Genomic DNA, 9,458 nt, shown 5'->3' on the forward strand with positions numbered 1-9,458 from the left:
CAGCCGAATCTGAATAAGAGGCAGTATCGGTGGTTGAACGTGGTGAAGGATTATGATTGTGAGATCCTTTACCACCCGGGAAAGGCCAACGTGGTGGCCGATGCATTTAGCCACAAGGCGGTGCCGATCAGGGATATTTGCATGAGGATGACTGTGGTTACTCCCCTGTTGGAGCAGATTCGGGAGGCTCAACGGGAGGCTATCAAGGAGGAACATTGGAAGAACGAGCGTGTGGTGGATCAGGTTTCCTCCTTCGATTATGATAGTCGAGGACTTTTGACACTACACCATAGGGTGTGGGTGCCGTATCACGGAGGTGTGCGCCAGATCTTGATGGAGGAGGCGCACAAGTCCCGATTCTCTATTTATCCCGGGGCGACGAAGATGTATAGTGATCTTCGTCTAGATTATTGGTGGCCCTGCATGAAGCGGGATGTGGCATGGTACGTCGAGCGGTGCTTGACTTGCAGGAAGGTCAAGACCGAACATCAGAGACCGCATGGGAAGATGCAGCCGTTGGACATCCCTTTGTGGAAATGGGAAGACATCATGATGGATTTTATCACAAAGCTTCCCAGGACTGCGCGCAAAGTAGATTCGATTTCGGTCATCGTGGATCGGTTGACCAAGAGCGCCCATTTTATTCCGATCCCGGAGAGCATCTCGGCCGAAAAGTTGGCCGATATCTACATCAGGGAGATAGTAGTGCGGCACGCGGTGCCAATGTCAGTGATATCAGACCGAGATGTGCGATTCACTTCCAGATTTTTGAAGAAGTTTCATGACGAGTTGGGCACTCGTTTGCATTTTAGCACCGCCTTTCACCCGCAGACGGATGGTCAGAGCGAGCAGATCATCTAAACTTTGGAGGATATGTTGCGAGCATGTGTGTTAGATTTCGGTGGTAGCTGGGATACCTATCTTCCCTTGACTGACTTCTCATACAACAACAGCTACCACGCGAGTATTGATCGTCCATCATTCAAGATGTTGTACGGACGGAGGCACAGGACCCTGATATGTCGGGGTGAAGTTGGCCAGAGGGTCATGGGGAGCACCGAGGTGGTGCTCGAGATGACCGAGAGGATATGGTTCTCCTGAAGGAGTCGCCTTGGAAAGGCGTCATTTGATTCAGGAAGCGGGGCAAGTTGGGCCCGAGATTTATCAGACCGTTCAAGGTTGTAGCCCGGGTGGGCAAGGTGGCGTATAGATTGGATCTACCAGTCGAGCTCAGCCAGATCCACAACACTTTCCATGTCTCTCAGCTGTGGAAGTGCTTAGTGGATGATTTAACAGTAGTGCCGTTGGAGAATATTCAAGTTGACGACAGCCTGAATTACATTGAGTGCCCAGTCGCAATCCTCGATAGGAAGTCGAAGGATTTGAGAAACAAAAGGGTGGAGTTAGTGAAGGTGCAATGGCAGCACCGCAAGGGTTCGGAGTGAACTTGGGAGCCGGTGGATGAAATGATGGAGCATTACCCCGAGCTGTTCCAGGATCGAGCAGAAGACTTCGAGGACGAAGTCTAAACTAAGTGGGGGAGATTTGTAGCACCTAGTTCCTGGTATGTAAATCTTAATTGAGTATTTTCCATTTTAAGCCTTGGACTCGGCGAGTCATAGGTCCGATGTAACGCCCGCAGATCCGGGCTAGTCAATTTAGAGGCAATAGGGGTCAAAAATGACTTTTTGACAAAAGATTATTTAGAATGAATAGTCTTAACCAAGTTTTATAATATGTCACAAGGTTTTCGTACATATAAAGAACGCCGAAATCCGAGTTATAACGAAGAAGTTATGGCCCGCCGAAGTTTTACGGCAAAACCGGCACAGCACCGGAAGACGTAAATAGTGAATTTACGATAGAAGACTTTTTAGCCTTAGCAATCTAAACAAAAGTCATAGAATATGTTAAACTAAGAGCGTCGATAAAAAGAACGCCCAAATCTGACTTCGTATGAGGAAGTTATGATTTTTCTAAGATTCGGCTTAGCAGTGTACAGCCCGAAACTCGAATTTTAGTTCGAGCGGTTTTTGGCTTACGTGAAATAAATGAGAGTTGAATATCTCATTAATAGGAACTCAACGGTAAAAAGACAGACGAAAACGGAGTCCGTATGAAGGAGTTACGAATTCTTCGCGGTCATTTAACAGTCTAAACGCCTCGTACTTTTAAATTTAAGATCGGTCAAGAATTAGCCGATGGAGTCAAAATGAAAGATGTAGATATTATTTTTACCTACGCGTGGATATAAAGAACGTCAAAAACGGAGGTCGTATGTGAAAGTTACGGATTTGAGAAGTCGGAAGTGTATTGTGCGAAAATGGGTGATGTGGCACAATCTTGGCCATTGCTTTCTCCCCAACTCTTGCCACTAGATGGTGACATGTGGCACCAAGTTAAGTCATTTTCACCCTATAAATACCACCTCTCCCACCCTCATTTTCTTCACACCTTTCCCATTCTTTCTTCTCTTTACTCTCTCTCTAGAACCTCTCTCTAGCCCCGAAATCCCCCGAAAAGCCTAGGGAACCTCCCTAGCACGAGGCGGAAGCCCCGGAGTGCTCGACGGCTCCGAGAAGAAGAGCTTTTCGGCTCGGAAACGCTGCTCCAAGCAAAGCCTGGTTTTCTATAAAACCCGCTGTAAGTGAGCTACGTCTACGCTATTTTTAATATAGTTTTTATTTAATTATATGAACGTTATTAAGAACATATAATAAATACTTTGGCTATTATTATGGGTTATATAAGTATTTTTTTTAACGCTTATATAATAGTAATAATAGCTAGACTATTAATTAATCTCGGCGAATAATAGACTAAAATCTATTGGTGATAATACTAGGTTTCGTCGAAGGAAATTATTTTAAAGTAAACGAAGCGCTGTCCGAGTACCGAGTCACCACCTTCTCAGGTGAGTGCATAGTCCCTTTCATGAACATGATTTTAATACAAGTATTGATTGAAGTATTAATTATATGTTTATGTGCGAGTTAATTGATGTTGCTTGAAATTCGTGTTAAAGAACATACCTGATTATATTTGATAATTTAGGATAAAGAGTAGACCTAAATTAAATATGAGGAATATTGGGTAGTATATTCTTACGAGTATAAGTGAGTTAAACTCAGAGAATAGAAGTTAGTATATGTCACTTATCCGGGAGTATGGATTAGACATAGTCATTGTCCCTAGTCCGAGAATATGGATTAGGCATAATCATTCGTCGTTAATCCGAGAGTATGGATTAGCTATTGTCCCTAGTCCGAGAGTATGGATTAGGCATAATCATTCATCTTTAATCCGAGAGTATGGATTAGTCATTCGTCCCTAGTCCGAGAGTATGGATTTGGTAAATTCGTTCATTTCTGATCCGAGAGTATGGAGTAGGTAAAACGACTAATCTTAGGTCCGAGAGTATGGATAGCCTCGTTGCGAGGATCGACGGGGTGGGATAAGAGTTGTTTATATATATATATGTATGGTGAAATTGTATATTTTGTGAATTTTAAACTATATATATGGTATAACATTGTGGGATTGAAATCCCTATGTGCTCACCAGGTTTCCCAACCTGACCCACTCAGTTTATTTATACCACAGGTGTTGATATGAAGTGACATTACACTGAGAGATTTAAAGAGATGTAGACCACTAGTGTGAATAATTGTAAGTTCTGTTTATGCTTATGTTCCTGTATTCACGATGACATCCTAAATGTTTTAAAATGAAATAAATACGTTTCTTCGAAAATGTTTTAATAACGTATTTACCATGTTTTTCTGGGAACAAATTCCGCAACCTTTTTATAAAATGAAGTACTCTGATTTTTATAAAGCATAAACAAAATCGGTCTTTTCTAGCCGTGATTTTGGGGATGTCACAGTTGGTATCAGAGCATTAGTTTAAGCAAACTAGGAATATGGATTTATTTCTAGACTTAAACTTAGAATGCTAAGCGATGATTGTGAGGTGTGAGCACTAGCTTATTTTAGGAATTATGCCTAAAATGCTTTTATGTGCTAAATACTTGTGCCTGATATGCTGTTAGTTGTTCGGATCTATGGTCTGTTGCGGACCGGTTCTGGAAACCTTATGTGTTTAGGATTCTAAACGTACGACTACGATATTAGAACTAGCATATAAACGTTTCGGAGTGATAAGGATGATTTAACCGTCAATCCTAAGTAAAGATCTAGATTCACCTTATTCGGTGTATAGATCAAGATGGCAAGAACCCGTAGCGGAAACGTGAATGCAAATGGGAACAGAAACCAACCCCCAGTGATTGAGCAAATACCGGTGATGGAAGCCGCCCCTGAGTCAGTCACAATGGCCGGAGTGCAAGCGATGATCCAAGCGATGTTGGATCGTCAAATGGAGGAAACTAGACGTTTGCTCCAGCAAAATCGTGAGAAAGCCACTATTCAGATCGAACAGCCCGAGTTGAACGAAGGGCAGACTGAGGAAGGAAACTACAGTGGGACTGTTGGTCAAGTCAACCCACCAATAGTTCGACAAAACAACCAAGATGACGAGATCGAGAGGAATGGATGCAAGTACAAGGATTTTCTGACTTGCAAGCCATCGACTTTCACTGGAAAGGAGGATCCGATCGGGGTCATGGATTCGATCTCGGAGATGGAGTTAGCCTTCATGACATGCGGTTGTAGAGAGAAGCTACATACCACATTTGCAGTGCGTCAGTTTCGAGGAGGCGCTGTACGTTGGTGGAATACCTTGGGGAAAACTCTGAGCCCTAATGAGCCTCTGCAACTGACATGGGCAGAATTTCTGGTGCAATTCAAACGAAAGTATTGCTCAGCTCAAAACCTGCTTGAGCTAGAGAACCAGTTTCTAACCCTGAAGAAGGGAAGCATGTCAATCGATGAATACACCAACAACTTCACAGAGAAGATGGAGTTCGCCTTGCGTCTTGTTCCGGATGAGCTGACGAAAATCGACAAGTACGCAAAAGGACTTCCATGGGAGTACGCGGTGCCAGTGCGTCAAGCACCTACTCTAGAGGCAGCTATCTGGGCTGCCAAGTCTGTCGAAGATATGATCAAGGGAAGAGCCTCCAGCAAGATGGAGGTTGGCGAGAAGAGAAAGTTTGAAGGATCTTCAAGGTCCAGCGAGAAGAGAAAATTCTCGAAGTTTGAAGAAGGAACGCAATGGTGTGACAAGTGTAGAAAGAAGCACATCGGGAAATGCTCTGAATATACGACATGCTTTAAATACGGGAAGACTGGTCATTACGCCAGCGAATGCACAACCAAGAGAGAAGTCTGCTTTAAGTGTGGAGAAGAAGGACACTTCAAACAAGACTGCCCAAAGAGAGAAGGGGCTACAAAGCCAAATGTACCACCAAAGCCAAAGGCGAGAGCATTTCAAATGATCCTTGACAAAGCAGATGACAATGCAAGGATTCAAGAGTGAAGGCTTGACATCCGAGGATCGAGTTATGGAGTAATCGTGTAGATAGTACCTCACGATGTAGCCCGTTAGAGGCATAGTCTAGGGTGAACTTGAACACCTATGTAACATTTCAAGAAATAATATAAAACCTTTGTTTTGTTATCTGATGTGTTAAGTTGTTGTATGGTTTTCTTGTATGGTGACTTGGAAAAACTGCGGGACAATACTTGGGACGAGTATGAGTAGGTGTGAATGGTAGTAGAGGCCTATACTACCGGAAGCACAGGACTCACACTTGGATCAGGGAAAGTCACAAGGTTACCAAGAAGCCAGTAATTGATTTCGTTTTATTCAAATATGCCGTTACCATTGTTTCGGTAATGACTAAGAAGATTGTTGTTATCCCGACCCTAGTGGTCATATCACCTTGAGTCCGACTACGATGAGTAGGTTACGTGGTTCAGAGAACCAATTTTGATATAGCGTCCGACTTAAACCAAACGATTAATAATCAAAGCGATCAATAGAAGTATCGCGCTCATTGGTAGCTAGAAATGCTACATGTTAAAGTATGATTATATCACATTAGAACATGAAGGAAGGCTTAGTCTGTTTTAGAATTTAAGAGACCTGAGTCTAAACGTACATCACATGATGATAGGTCATAATTTGGAGTCTAATATGAGGTAGAGAGCAGGTGCACGATCAAGTACTGCTTACAGTCAATAAGTCTAAGAGATAGACTTGAAGGAATAAAGAAGTTATAATTATTACCTAGGATGAAGAGATGACGTATGGAGTCATTATACGATCCTTGTTTCGTTGATGATTCCGGGACGTAATCATCCTAAGGGGGAGATAATTGTAACTCCCGCAGATCCGGGTTAGTCAATTTAGAGGCAATAGGGGTCAAAAATGACTTTTCGACAAAAGATTATTTAGAATGAATAGTCTTAACCAAGTTTTAGAATATGTCACAAGGTTTCCGTACATATAAAGAACGCCGAAATCCGAGTTATAACGAAGAAGTTATGGCCCACCGAAGTTTTACGGCAAAACCGGCACAGCACCGGAAGACGTAAATAGTGAATTTACGATAGAAGACTTTTTAGCCTTATCAATCTAAACAAAAGTCGTAGAATATGTTAAACTAAGAGCGTCGGTAAAAAGAACGCCCAAATCTGACTTCGTATGAGGAAGTTATGATTTTTCTAAGATTCGGCTTAGCAGTGTACAGCCCGAAACTCGAATTTTAGTTCGAGCGGTTTTTGTCTTATGTGAAATAAATGAGAGTTGAAGATCTCATTAATAGGAACTCAACGGTAAAAAGACAGACGAAAACGGAGTCCGTATGAAGGAGTTACGAATTCTTCGCAGTCATTTAACAGTCTAAACGCCTAGTACTGTTAAATTTAAGATCGGTCAAGAATTAGCCGACGGAGTCAAAATGAAAGATGTAGATATTATTTTTACCTACGCGTGGATATAAAGAACGTCAAAAATGGAGGTCTTATGTGAAAGTTACGGATTTTAGAAGTCGGAAGTGTGTTGTGCGAAAATGGGTGATGTGGCACAATCTTGGCCATTGTTTTCTCCCCAACTCTTGCCACTAGATGGTGACATGTGGCACCAAGTTCAGCCATTTTCACCCTATAAATACCACCTCTCCCACCCTCATTTTCTTCACACCTTTCCCATTCTTTCTTCTCTTTACTCTCTCTCTAGAACCTGTCTCTAGCCCCGAAATCCCCCGAAAAGCCTAGGGAACCTCCCTAGCACGAGGCGGAAGCCCCGGAGTGCTCGACGGCTCCGAGAAGAAGAGCTTTTCGGCTCGGAAACGCTGCTCCAAGCAAAGCCTGGTTTTCTATAAAACCCGCTGTAAGTGAGCTACGTCTACGCTATTTTTAATATAGTTTTTATTTAATTATATGAACGTTATTAAGAACATATAATAAATACTTTGGCTATTATTATGGGTTATATAAGTATTTTTTTAACGCTTATATAATAGTAATAATAGCTAGACTATTAATTAATCTCGGCGAATAATAGACTAAAATCTATTGGTGATAATACTAGGTTTCGTCGAAGGAAATTATTTTAAAGTAAACGAAGCGCTGTCCGAGTACCGAGTCACCACCTTCTCAGGTGAGTGCATAGTCCCTTTCGTGAACATGATTTTAATACAAGTATTGATTGAAGTATTAATTATATGTTTATGTGCGAGTTAATTGATGTTGCTTGAAATTCGTGTTAAAGAACATACCTGATTATATTTGATAATTTAGGATAAAGAGTAGACCTAAATTAAATATGAGGAATATTGGGTAGTATATTCTTACGAGTATAAGTGAGTTAAACTCAAAGAATAGAAGTTAGTATATGTCACTTATCCGGGAGTATGGATTAGACATAGTCATTGTCCCTAGTCCGAGAATATGGATTAGGCATAATCATTCGTCGTTAATCCGAGAGTATGGATTAGCTATTGTCCCTAGTCCGAGAGTATGGATTAGGCATAATCATTCATCTTTAATCCGAGAGTATGGATTAGTCATTCGTCCCTAGTCCGAGAGTATGGATTTGGTAAATTCGTTCATTTCTGATCCGAGAGTATGGAGTAGGTAAAACGACTAATCTTAGGTCTGAGAGTATGGATAGCCTCGTTGCGAGGATCGACGGGGTAGGATAAGAGTTGTTTATATATATGTATGGTGAAATTGTATATTTTGTGAATTTTAAACTATATATATGGTATAACATTGTGGGATTGAAATCCCTATGTGCTCACCAGGTTTCCCAACCTGACCCACTCAGTTTATTTATATCACAGGTGTTGATATGAAGTGACATTACACTGAGAGATTTAAAGAGATGTAGACCACTAGTGTGAATAATTGTAAGTTCTGTTTATGCTTATGTTCCTGTATTAACGATGACATCCCAAACGTTTTAAAATGAAATAAATACGTTTCTTCGAAAATGTTTTAATAACGTATTTACCATGTTTTTCTGGGAACAAATTCCGCAACCTTTTTATAAAATGAAGTACTCTGATTTTTTTAAAGCATAAACCAAATCGGTCTTTTCTGGCCGTGATTTTGGGGATGTCACATCCGACTCGCCGAGTAGGGACGGGACCCGAGACACGTTTAAGTTGGCGACTCGGCGAGTCCATATCCTGGACTCTGCGAGTCACCGCTGTTGGATGAAACCCAAAGTTTCAGGGGGTTGCACCCTATTTAATCCCCCCTTCCCCCCCCCCCAAGCCAGCCCCCATTCACCATCAGAGCCATATACCTCGTTCTAAGCCTTGTTTTGTGGATTTGAAGCCATTTGGTGTGTCCTATTGAAGATTAGAGTGAGTAGGGAAGGAGATCAAGAAGAAGAAGAGGAGGTCAAGCACTTGTGAGCCATTTCAGAGTAATCTCTAAGGTATGGCTCATTTTCCCCCTTGTCTCCATGCTTATGGCCCCATTAAAGTCCTTCATGGCTCATTTCCAAGCTTGTATGTGCATCATATTTCGAAATAAGTTGATTGGTCTCTAGATCTAAGCATAGTTGAGCTACAGGAGCTCAGATCCACTACCTTTATAAACCCATATTGCATGAAACCCTTAGATCTACTCTTTTGGTGCATTTTGAACCCTAAAAACCCCATAGATGGATATTTACACGTAAAGTTGGAAACTTTACGTGTTATTCATGCTCTAGGAGCCCAGATCTAAAAATGGCATGGACTGGATTCGAGCAAAATCGCATTTTAACTCTTGCATGGAGCGGACTCGGCGAGTCGCTCATCTGACTCGGCGAGTCTAGTTGCGAGTCTCCGAGTTTGTCCCCTTTTTGCTATGTCGAGTTGTGTGGTGAGTCCAGGAGGGACTCGGTGAGTTGGAAGCCAAAACTCACCCGTAGTGGAACTCGGCGAGTCGATGTCCAGACTCGGTGAGTTCAAGGTAATCTCCTTAGATCAACATCAGACTCGGCAAGTTGTTCATACAACTCGATGAGTCACAGTATAACAAGTTCATTGGATGAAG

This window comes from Lactuca saligna, chromosome 8 (genome assembly GCF_052625555.1).
Source record: "Lactuca saligna cultivar CGN05327 chromosome 8, ASM5262555v1, whole genome shotgun sequence".
NCBI classification, from domain to species: Eukaryota; Viridiplantae; Streptophyta; class Magnoliopsida; order Asterales; family Asteraceae; genus Lactuca; species Lactuca saligna.